This window comes from Diplotaxodon limnothrissa, linkage group LG7, assembly GCF_057381915.1.
Source record: "Diplotaxodon limnothrissa isolate DT_005_m linkage group LG7, D_limnothrissa_male_GT1.1, whole genome shotgun sequence".
Classification (NCBI taxonomy): Eukaryota; Metazoa; Chordata; class Actinopteri; order Cichliformes; family Cichlidae; genus Diplotaxodon; species Diplotaxodon limnothrissa.
In genome coordinates this window covers 732089-742951 of record NC_140602.1, presented here as the reverse complement: position 1 = coordinate 742951, position 10863 = coordinate 732089, and positions in this window count along the sequence as shown.

Genomic DNA, 10863 nt, shown 5'->3' with positions numbered 1-10863 from the left:
TGGTACTAGCTCGCCGTGTGTACGCACACCTGCATGCATATGAGACTCTGTTTTCCTTTTGCAACTTTTCTGTGGTGTGGATGCATAAGCTTCTGCGTGTGTGCCTCACCTGCAGGCGCTTGTACAGGTGAGAAAGCCAATTATGAGAGTTGATGGATAAGCAGTGAGCTGTGACAGACCTGGTCATGTTCACTGTGCACCTTAATTCACAATGACACAATCATTAAGTCAAACTGAAGCTAAGAGATTTTAATGCATTTTACATCTGGGAACAGCTGATCGTAAAGGATCGTCATTTATCATGTCGTGTTTTACAAATACATTTAAAAAATGTAAATATTTTAACATTTTAAGTTATTTAAAACAACAATAATTTATATTCAGCACAAAAACAACTGATGTAATTTGAATTTTTGGAACCAAAGTGTGACTGTGACTATTTACAGTTTTTAAACAGACGCTAGGACACATTTCTCAATACTTAGGTCACTTTTGCAAAACTCCTCACACAGTGAGCACAACAGAAGTCTATGTGGGCTAAACTGAGGACCAGTTATCATTGTTTTGGCACAAAATGCATTCAATGACTACATCTCAAAAATTTCATGAATTATCTTCTCACTCAGACACAACAACTGCCAAAAATCTTTGTATGTACAGGACATTTTGCATGTGCTTACATACTGTTTTCAAAACTGTTAAACTTATGGCCAAAACAATAACACAATGCAAAACTTGAAAAGACAGCAAAATGCAACAGCAATATTTTATTGAAACATATTTTAAATCTAAAAATGCAGTTTAACCAGCCACAGCTGATTCTCATTGTAGATGAACATCTACACAGGTGTTACTCCTTCAATTGTTCAACTCCTTCAATTCTGGCAGCCAGAAGATTCTTTCCTAGGTGTGTTGCCCTAGATGACATAAGATCTGATGTGGATGAGAACCTGTGGCCAAATGGAGGAGACCGAGTAGATTAGCATTACTATTGTATGTGATTTATTTATTTATTTATTTATTTATTTATTTAGGACAGTGCATGTTAATGAACATAAATGTAAAAAAAAAAAATTACATGAATGTAAACATACCAGATTATAGCCAAGGGCTAATTTCCATCTGTTGTCCTTAAGCATAAAAATAGACATAATAATTCATAAAAATTCATCATTCATTCATAATAAAAACTCCATCACCAAACTTACACATACACACCATTCCGTTCCCAAATAAAACATTAAAACTATACAACTCATACATGATCTCACACTTGATTTGTCCATAACCAGTTTTTAACCTTTGCCTTAAACAAACTGAGTGTCAAGCATTCTCTAATGGGTTGAGGAAGACTGTTCCACAGATGGCCACCCTGGACAGAGAGGACGTTCTGCCCAAATGCTGTCCGTCTGTGGGGTATAAACAAGTCTCCTCGGATTGTAGCTCGAGTGGTCCTGTCTGAGCTTTCTTTATGCCTAATGAACTGCTTTAGTGGTGGTGGAGCAAGGGAGTGTAAGACTTTATATATTAAACTCTTTTAAGTTTCACTAAGTTATTGAAGTTCAGTAATTTATGTTTTTTTAACACATGACAGTGGTGGTGGGAGGTCGGTTTTTTGTCAAGTAGTTTTAAACTTCTTTTATAAATGTTTTCAATAGTTTTAAGTGTTGTTGGACAAGCAAGTGACCAGGACGTCAAACAATAGTCCATATGAGAGATGATCATTGAGTAAAAATAAGTTTTTGCAACATTCATATTTAAATTATTACGTATATGATTAAAATTTCGATTATTAAATTTAAGTACCTGGGACACTTTATTTATGTGACTCTTGAAGGATAATGTTGGGTCTAGAATGACCCCAAGATATTTAAATTCTGGAGCTAATTCAAGCTCTACTCCATCCAGGAATACGTTTGACTGCTTCAAGTTTCAGGGGCGTTTTGAAAAATACATGCAGACAGTTTTTGAGGTGTTCAACATTAGGCATGAGTCCTCCAGCCAACTATGCATTAATGCTAAAGCAGCTGTAAGATCTTTTGCCACCAGCTGGACACTATTTGCTTGCGTATATATAACTGCATCATCTGCATACATTTGAGTAAATATATTTGGACAGACTTCAGGTAAGTTATTGATAAAAAGAGAGAACAATAAGGGCCCAAGAACAGATCCTTGAGGAACCCCTGTATCACAGTCTAAATATAGAGATTTAACCCCATCCAACACCACACACTGTTTCCTGTGTGAGAGATATGAGGCAAACCCCTGAAGAGCCTGACTGGAGATATTAAACTGAGTCAATCTGGACAACAATATCTGATGGTTTACAGAGTCGAAAGCCTTCCTCAGATCTAAAAATACAGCTCCAATACAGGGACTCTTGTCCAGCAAGCTCTTCAAGTTCTCCACTAACATACACAGGGCAGTATCTGTGGAGTGATGTGCCCGAAAGCCAAACTGCAATGGATATAATGAGGGTTGGGTGTTTTCTAGGTGAGCAGTGAGGAGTTTAACCACCCACTTCTCAGCTATTTTAGATACGACCGGGAGTATGCTTATGGGGCGATAATTAGCCATGTCAGTCTTCACACCTGCTCTCCTGAGGGGCACCAGACAGGGATGCCCACTCTCCCCCTCACTTTTTGCAATTTTTATCGAACCTCTAGCAGCAGCATTTAGACAGGCTACAACAATTAAGGGCATAAAATGTAAGAACATAGAACATAAAATCAGTCTCTATGCGGATGATGTGTTGCTTTTTCTGCAAAACACACAAACCAACCTCTCTGAGGTAATTACTTTAATAAACTGGTTTTCAAGAGTTTCAGATTATTCAATTAACTGGCCAAAATCTACAGTTCTCCCCATTAACTGCTCCTTCCATAATTCTTCCTCTGCCCCACTGCAATCCGGAAACATTAAATATTTAGGTATTAATATCTCTCCTAAGCTTTCAGACTTAACTAAACTAAACCACATCCCACTTCTAAAGAAAGTAGAAGGCGATCTGACTAGATGGAAATCTTTACCCATATCACTCATGGGAAGGGTCGCCACTATAAAAATGATGATCTTGCCAAAAATAAATTACTTATTTTTGATGATCCCTAACAAACCATCACAAGATTGGTTCAGATCTCTGGATTCATATATTTCCAAATTCCTTTGGAAAGATAAACCCCCGCGTATTAGCTTAAAAACGCTACAAAGAACCAAGGATAGAGGAGGATTAGATCTGCCTAATTTTCACCAATACTTCTTAGCCAACAGGCTTCAGTTCATCTCAGAATGGTTAAAACATACCTTCTTAGTTGAGCCCTGGCTAGATGTTGAACAGGCACTATGCAAGGATCTAGAGATTTCAGACCTACCATTTATAAGCTCAAACATCAAAAGACATGAATGCTTTAAAAGTATCAACATCAGCTTTTCTCTAACAGCATGGTGGGAGTTTCTAAAAATAACGGAGTCTTCATTAATCCCATGCAAACGTACACCTATCTGGAATAACCCTGACATATTACAAAACAATAATATGATTAATTTCCCAGAATGGAGTTGTAAAGGAATTAAATACTTAGAACATATATTAGAGGGAACAGAATTTATTCCATTTGACAGACTAGTTGAACAATATGGGATCAACAAGACAAGGTTTTTAGAATATCAACAAATTAAATCCATAGTAAAAAAGAAATTTAACCTCAGTCAAGTTGAATTACAAACACCACTAAGTGCGGCACATTTTCTTACTCTTAAATCCCCCAAATTATTATCTAAAATATACAGAACACTTTCTAAATTAGATGAATCAATATCCCTTCCTACTGCAAAGTGGGAAGCAGATTTATCAGTCAACCTAGACCAAAACTTCTGGTCTCAGATTTGCTTAAAAACTTTTAAATTAATTAAAAATCCCAGTCTGCAATTAATACAATACAAAATACTTCATAGAGTGCACTATACAGGTCATCGGATGTTCAAGATGGGCTTTACATCTTCCAACAACTGCTCACACTGTCAAGGCAATACACCAGACAATTACATCCACGCTCTTTGGTTCTGTCCACCAGTTCAGAAGTTTTGGTGCGAGATATGTGAAGACTTATCAAAATGTCTGAAATGTAACATTCCAACCTCCCCCTTAGTGTGTTTGTTGGGCAGCTTAGATAATGTCACTTCAGAAAAGAATATAGCCCATATGATCTTCACTGCCCTATGCATAGCCAAGAAAACAGTCCTCATGAACTGGAAAAATAAAAATAATCTTAATTCTAACCAATATAGAAATTATCTATTAGATTACATTAGTCTTGACACAGCCTCTGCCACCACATCAGATCAATTGCTCTGGGCCCCTTTTATCAGCTCCATCACCTAGTGGGGGTGGGGGGTCATAGTTTGGTCCCGCCTTCACTGTTGTGATTGGTGAGGGGGTAGGGACAGGCTTAGGGCGTCGGGGGGTTCCCCGGAGGCATCTTCCTTGGGGGGCTCAACCCGGGGTAGCGGTCACGTCCGGTTGAGGGCTCTGTTGGCTCTCAGGTGACTGTTTCCTCGCGGCTGCGTGCAGCGGGGCTAGGGGAGGGTCTGTGCTGACGGACGTGGGTTACTGACCTGGCAACCTGGCTGCCCCTGGGTGGGTCCGGGATGGACGTGAGGTTCTGGGGGTGCTCCGTCGCCGGGCCTCGGGGGCTCGGGTCCTGGTTGGTGTGTTGCCGGGGTTGTGGGCGGGTGGGTGCATGGGGGCCCGGCCCTGGAGCAGGGTGCCGCCGGTGCATCGAGCCGCCTGGGGGGCTCTTCAACTGGTGGGGGGGATGGTCACATCTGGCAGGAGCTTTCTTCTCTCAGGAACTCTCTGCAGGAGGGGGAGATACAGGAGAGGTGGAGGAAGATCTCAGCCTGGGCGTTTACCGTCGTATGTAGTCTGGAAGATGTGTGGTTGGTGGGGTGGGTGCAGTTTTCTCTGTGGTGGGGTTGGGTGGACTGTCCAGGGCTCTGTGGAGCCGGGGGGCGCTACTGCACTGGGCCCCGGTCTGATGGGCCTGGGCCCCCCTTCCCTGGCGGGTCGCGGAGGGTGGGAGTGCCTACTGGGGTCAGCGGGGGAGCTGGCCCCAGGGAGGGGTTACCTGCCCCTCCCTTCCTTCCCTCCCCATCTCCAGCTGCCTCCCTCTTCCCGCTCCTCCACAACCACCCACACATGCAGGGCCTTGGAGTGGGGGTATGTCACCAGGGTGCAGAGGAGGCTACCCCCCCCCCCCTGTCCCCTTCTGGCTGCCTCTGCCTCAATTTTATCCCACAACTTAGACATTCACATTATTCACACTCTCATTACACATACATATAGGATCTTGGGGGTGGGCACAATCACGGAGTCCAAATCACCATCAGGGTGTATACCTCACCCCTGACGTCGTTGCCCACCTCTCAATTTTAAATACACTTAGTCATTGAGGGTTAGCAGGAGGGACTATGCGCTTACCTGCTGCTCCTTGGCAGGTAGCTCCATGCCCTCCTGGGTTTTAATTGCACCTTAGAACACATATGCATCAACACTACAATGAGCGGGTGGAGGGAGGTTTGGAGTCTTCTCCCACCCCCATTCTCTGCGGCCTGCTGGAGCGGGAGGGCTAGTAGGAGGAGTTGGCCGTCCGACTGCGGTCTGGGGTGTGGGGCCTCCCTGCTGCTGCGGAGTCGGGGTGGTCTGCCTCTCCCCACCGCAGGGAAAAGGGTAACACCACCTGGGTCTGGGTGCAATTCCCCCCTCCAGGGGCAAGGGTACCTAGACCCGGATTGTAGAGTACGCTTGGGGAGTGTGATTGTGTGTACAGCGTCTCTTTATGTCTGTCTCCACGTTGGTTGAGTGTGGAGTGAGTGCATATGAGAGCATGAGGGTGGGAATGGATGTTTGTGTCTGTGTGTGCCTGTATGTCTGTGTCTATATGTCAGGTTGGGTATCAGACGCCACCTCTCTGGGGACACCTCAGGCCCTCCAAGGTTTGGAGGCCTATCTCCACCCACCACCACTTCCCCTGCCGGTGGCGGACTCCCTCAGGTGTCGGTGTGTTGGTGGTTCTTTGTGTCTGGGGGTGGGCGTCCGGGTACACACCGGCTCACTCCTTGGCGGCCGCTTGTCGGGGCCTGGGGCCTGGGGCTCGCTCGGGCCCCCTTTGGAGGTGGGGTGCCCCCGGCCTCTCGGCCTAGGGCTCGGTCACTCAGGCGCAGCTGGGGGCCGGCGGAGCTCACGGGCGCGTCACTGCAACCCCCCCTGGCTTCTGCTCCGCGGCTGCTGAGTGAGCCCTCATCTGGGACTCTCCTCAGCTCTTACTGGAACAGTGGCGCGGCTGCCCCTCTGTTGGTCTTCCATGGTCTCTTGTGTTCTGGGGGCCTCTGGATGTCTGGAGTTTTGATCTCCTCCATACCCGCTTCACACCCTGGAGGACGGGGCTGAGGCCCCCCCACACTCCCTAGCAGATCATTACATGGAGAAACCTTTGGAATGCAAGCATGCTGATCCACACAGGTATGCACACATGGGTATTCACAGACGCGGACTAAAGCTTTCTTGGCTCCTGCCTCAAAGCACACTGTGCGCTGTCTATCTTGCGTGCTGCACAATATCGTTTATTACTTAGTAAATACTGATATCTATGACTAGCTAGTTTATTGTGATGGTGCTTTGTTTTCTCTATTATTATGTTGCTCTTTGTTGTTTGCTGTCTCCTCTGTTTGTTTGTTTGTTTGTTTGTTTGTTTTTTCTCCATACAGGTGACCCAGGAGTTTTTTTTTTTTTTTTTTTTTTTTTTGTCTCTCTTCCCCCCCCTTCTCACCGTCTCTTCTCCCCTTTGGTTTTCTTTCTTTCTCTCCCCCTCTCTCTCTCATTCATTCCCCCTGTCCTATTTATTAAAAAAAAAAAAAAAAAAAAAAAAAAATGACAAAGGATGAACTGAAGCTCTGCCATCACGTAATGTCGCATACTGCTGTTTCTGATGTCATTTAGAAAAAAGAAAAAAAAAAAAAAAAAAAAGAAAATTGGTGTAACTGCAGCAATTTTCCAATCTGTTGGAACAATGGAGTGTTGGAAAGACATAATCAAAACATGAGTTGTTGGACGTACAAGAAAATCCAGATGTTCCTTTAGGAAGTTTGTGTTAATACCAAATACATCAAGTGCTTTTGATTGTTTTAAACCTGTAATTAGTTTAGCAACTTCAGTGTCTGAAATATGAGTGATGGTGAACAAATTTTGACCAACATCATTCACATTATCAGAGCATACGACTGAGTCAAAGCTCTGACTGATCTCCTTAACAGATGAAATAAAGAAAGTGTTTAAGTTACTGGCAATAGATAGAGGCTCTCTAACAATAGAGTTATTTACATAAAGTTCAATTGTGTTTTTACTTTTGTTTGAATGACGGCCAAGTAATTAGTGTGAATGCTTGAAAAGCATTCACAGTATTGTTCTTCTAATCTTTATTATTATTTTTTCCTATTCCGTACGTTTTTCGCCGACTATCTCCTTCAAAACCGTTCAACTTAGAAAAACCATTCAAACACCATTAGATTCCTCTTCTTTTGGAATGGTGTGCTTCTACTTTTCTCATTTTTAACATTTATATTTTTAATTTTATTCAACTTTATTCAACACAAATTTCCCATGTATTTCAATGGGGAGACCCTTCAAATTCTCATTCAACTTACTCATTTTTAAACTCTTACTACTTCAACATACGTTCACATAGAGCCACCATTCAAACTTTAAAACGAAGACAAGACATTCAACTATTCAACTTGTATTTATCTTTTCAATATCTATTATACTTTTTCTTCAGTTCCAGTTTAAGTTTCATGATGTTTTTTCACCCGTTTCAGAGTTTATAATGGGTGTGTATGGGACGGAATGTTGGGGCTAGAGTGAGACAGCTCAACTGCTAGAGTGAGAGGAGCAAAAAAATTAATCTTAAAATCTTTTTTAAAACTGCTGCTGTGTCCGCAGCGTTTGCTCTACAGGTATGATTTTACCCTCAAAACGTAGCCATGGCTGTCCTCTTTCATCCAATGTGTTTACTATTGTACTAGGTGTTATGGTTCTTTCATAAATGTCACCAATGCACAGCCTCCTCCCTCCAACTCTTCCATAGACTCTAATGTTAAAATGGCTCAGAAGGTTCGTTTGAAAATCAGAAGAGCATGGTGTCTTTCCACTGTCACCACGTCCATATAATAAGCTCCACAGGCATGAAAACTGAGAATTAGGTAGACTAGACATTGCTGTCGCTCACAGTGAAAGAATTTTGTCAATACGACTTTTACTTTTCATTTGGGAGCGATTTGTTTCGGCCTGACTTTTCTGTTCATTTTAAGCAGCAAAAGTGAGGTGCATGTCTGTGTACGTGTGTATGGAGCCATTGGGTGCGGTCACTATAGCAACCAGGCTCACACCTGCCTGCTTAACGAGCTCTCTCTGCCACTCTGCCAAAATTAATCTTAAACACTTCTCTTTCAACTGCTGCTGTGTCCACAGTGTTAAAGCCATCATTTTACCCTCAAAACGTCGCCATCGTTGTTCTCTTTCCAACACAGTGTCTTTCAAAGCTCAGAGATGTAAACTTTTTAAACTGTGTGGGTCCAAGTGGAGGGATCACATTTTAGTCATTCAGTGATTCAAAGAATATGACCTTTTAATATTCTTTCAGATGTTTTCTGACTCTAAATGTTCTTTTCTCATTTCTTAGGGTTTTCTAATTTACAATTAAAACATTTTCAGCTTTTTTCCAACTTCTTCTTCTGTGTAACCTTCAGCTTTTAGCAGTTCAGCACTTTTGTTTTCAGGTTAAATTCGGGTTTTTTTTTTTATCTCATTCAAGATTTTTAACTTAAATTCAGTAATTAATTCATTTCAGTGCATACATTCAGATTCAAGCATTCACACTGCAGTTTCTTCAGAAAATGCACTTTCTAGTTTATTTAAGTGTTGCCAGATAATTTTACCATTACCTTTGGCTCTTTCAATTATATTTATAAAAAATTTTGCTTTGGCCTGTCTCAAACTTCTTGTTACTTTATTCCGCATTGAAGTAAATCTCTGTCTATCCAGAGTTAGACCTGTTTTCAGGAACTGCTTTAGTAATTGATCTCTTGTTTTCATTAAATTCTTGCACTCTTTGTTTAACCAGGACAAATTAGATGTTGTCTTTATTTTTTGTCGACCTCTAATGGAGTATGTTGATATAACATCCTTGACAATGTCAGTGAAGTGACTGCTGCAGAATTGTGGATCATCACTACACAATAAAGGCTCCCAGTTAACTGATGCTAATGGTTCTGCTACATTTTGTCGCTGACTTCTTGGTATGAATTCATAAAAGGATCTCCTATTAGATGAACTTTGAAAGTCATTCTTAACCCGTGATTTTATAAGTTTTCTAGAAAATAATATAAAATTGTGGTCTGAAATACCAGTGATAAAATTATAAGATTTAATAATTCGCTCGGGCTTATTACTGAAAACCAGATCTATTTTAGTTTTAGAGTGTCTTGTTATTCTTGTGGGTTGTTCAATGTGTTGAGTAAAGTTCAAAGTCTCCATTAAGTCTTTGAGTGTTTTTCTATCCTTTTCACAGTCCCAGTTGACATTAAAATCTCCCATTACAATTATTTCATTAGACTTATTATTTATAGCATGATATTTAAGTAATATCTGTAGTTGTTCATAAAAAATATTCTTTGCTGAAGGAGGGCGATATAAACAGATCAACGTAAATGACATTTCTGGGGAAAGTGATTTTAACAGAAATATGTTCTATTTCGACATCTATTGGTGAACTAAGTAAAGAGCAATCCAGGTGTTTCTTTACATACACAAGTATTCCTCCTCCTCTTGTTCCAATTCTATCCCTTCTGAATACTGTGTACTCTGGAAAGACAACCGCAGACTCAGGAGAAGAACTTGTGAGCCAAGATTCAGAGATACCCAAAATAGAAATATTGGAATTGCTTAGAATATGTTCCAGTTGCTCATGCTTTGGTAACATACTGCGAATGTTAATGTGTCCACATAGAAGCCCCTTTGGTTTATTTTTAGTGTCCCAGATTACTTTAGCCTGATTAAATGTCTTGCAGATCTTTGTTCCTCTGTAAATTTTAATAGCAGGATTTCTTGTCCTTTTGTTGACAATACTATGAGCATTTAATGATGAGAAACCCTTTACCGGAGACTGTAGTTTGGGTACAGCAGGTGGGGGCCCAGGCAGCTGAGATGGGGGCCCAGGCAGCCGAGGTGGAGGCCCAGGCAGCCGAGGTGGAGACCCAGACAGCCTAGGTGGAGGTCCGAGCAGCTGAGGTGGAAGCCCAGGCAGCTGAAGTGTAGGCCCAGGCAGCTGAAGTGTAGGCCCAGCTAGCTGAGGTGGAGGCCCAGGCAGCCGAGGTGGAGGCCCAGGCAGCCGAGGTGGAGGCCCAGGCAGCCGAGGTGGAGGCCCAGTCAGCTGAAATGGAGGCCCAGGCAGCTGAGTTGGAGGCCCAGGCAGCTGAGTTGGAGGCCCAGGCAGCTGAGGCGTAAGCCCTGGCAGCTGAGGTGGAGGCCCGAGCAACTGAGGTGAAAGCCCAGCTAGCTGAAATGGAGGCCCAGGCAGCTGAGGTGTAAGCCCAGGCAGCCGAGGTGGAGGCCCAGGCAGCTGAAGTGTAAGCCCTGGCAGCCGAGGTGTAAGCCCTGGCAGCCGAGGTGGAGGCCCGAGTAACTGAGGTGAAAGCCCAGCTAGCTGAAATGGAGGCCCAGGCAGCTGAGGTGGATGCCCAGGAAGCTGAAATGGAGGCCCAGGCAGGCCTAGGCTAACTAGGCTAATTAGTTGTAGCCAGTCCAAA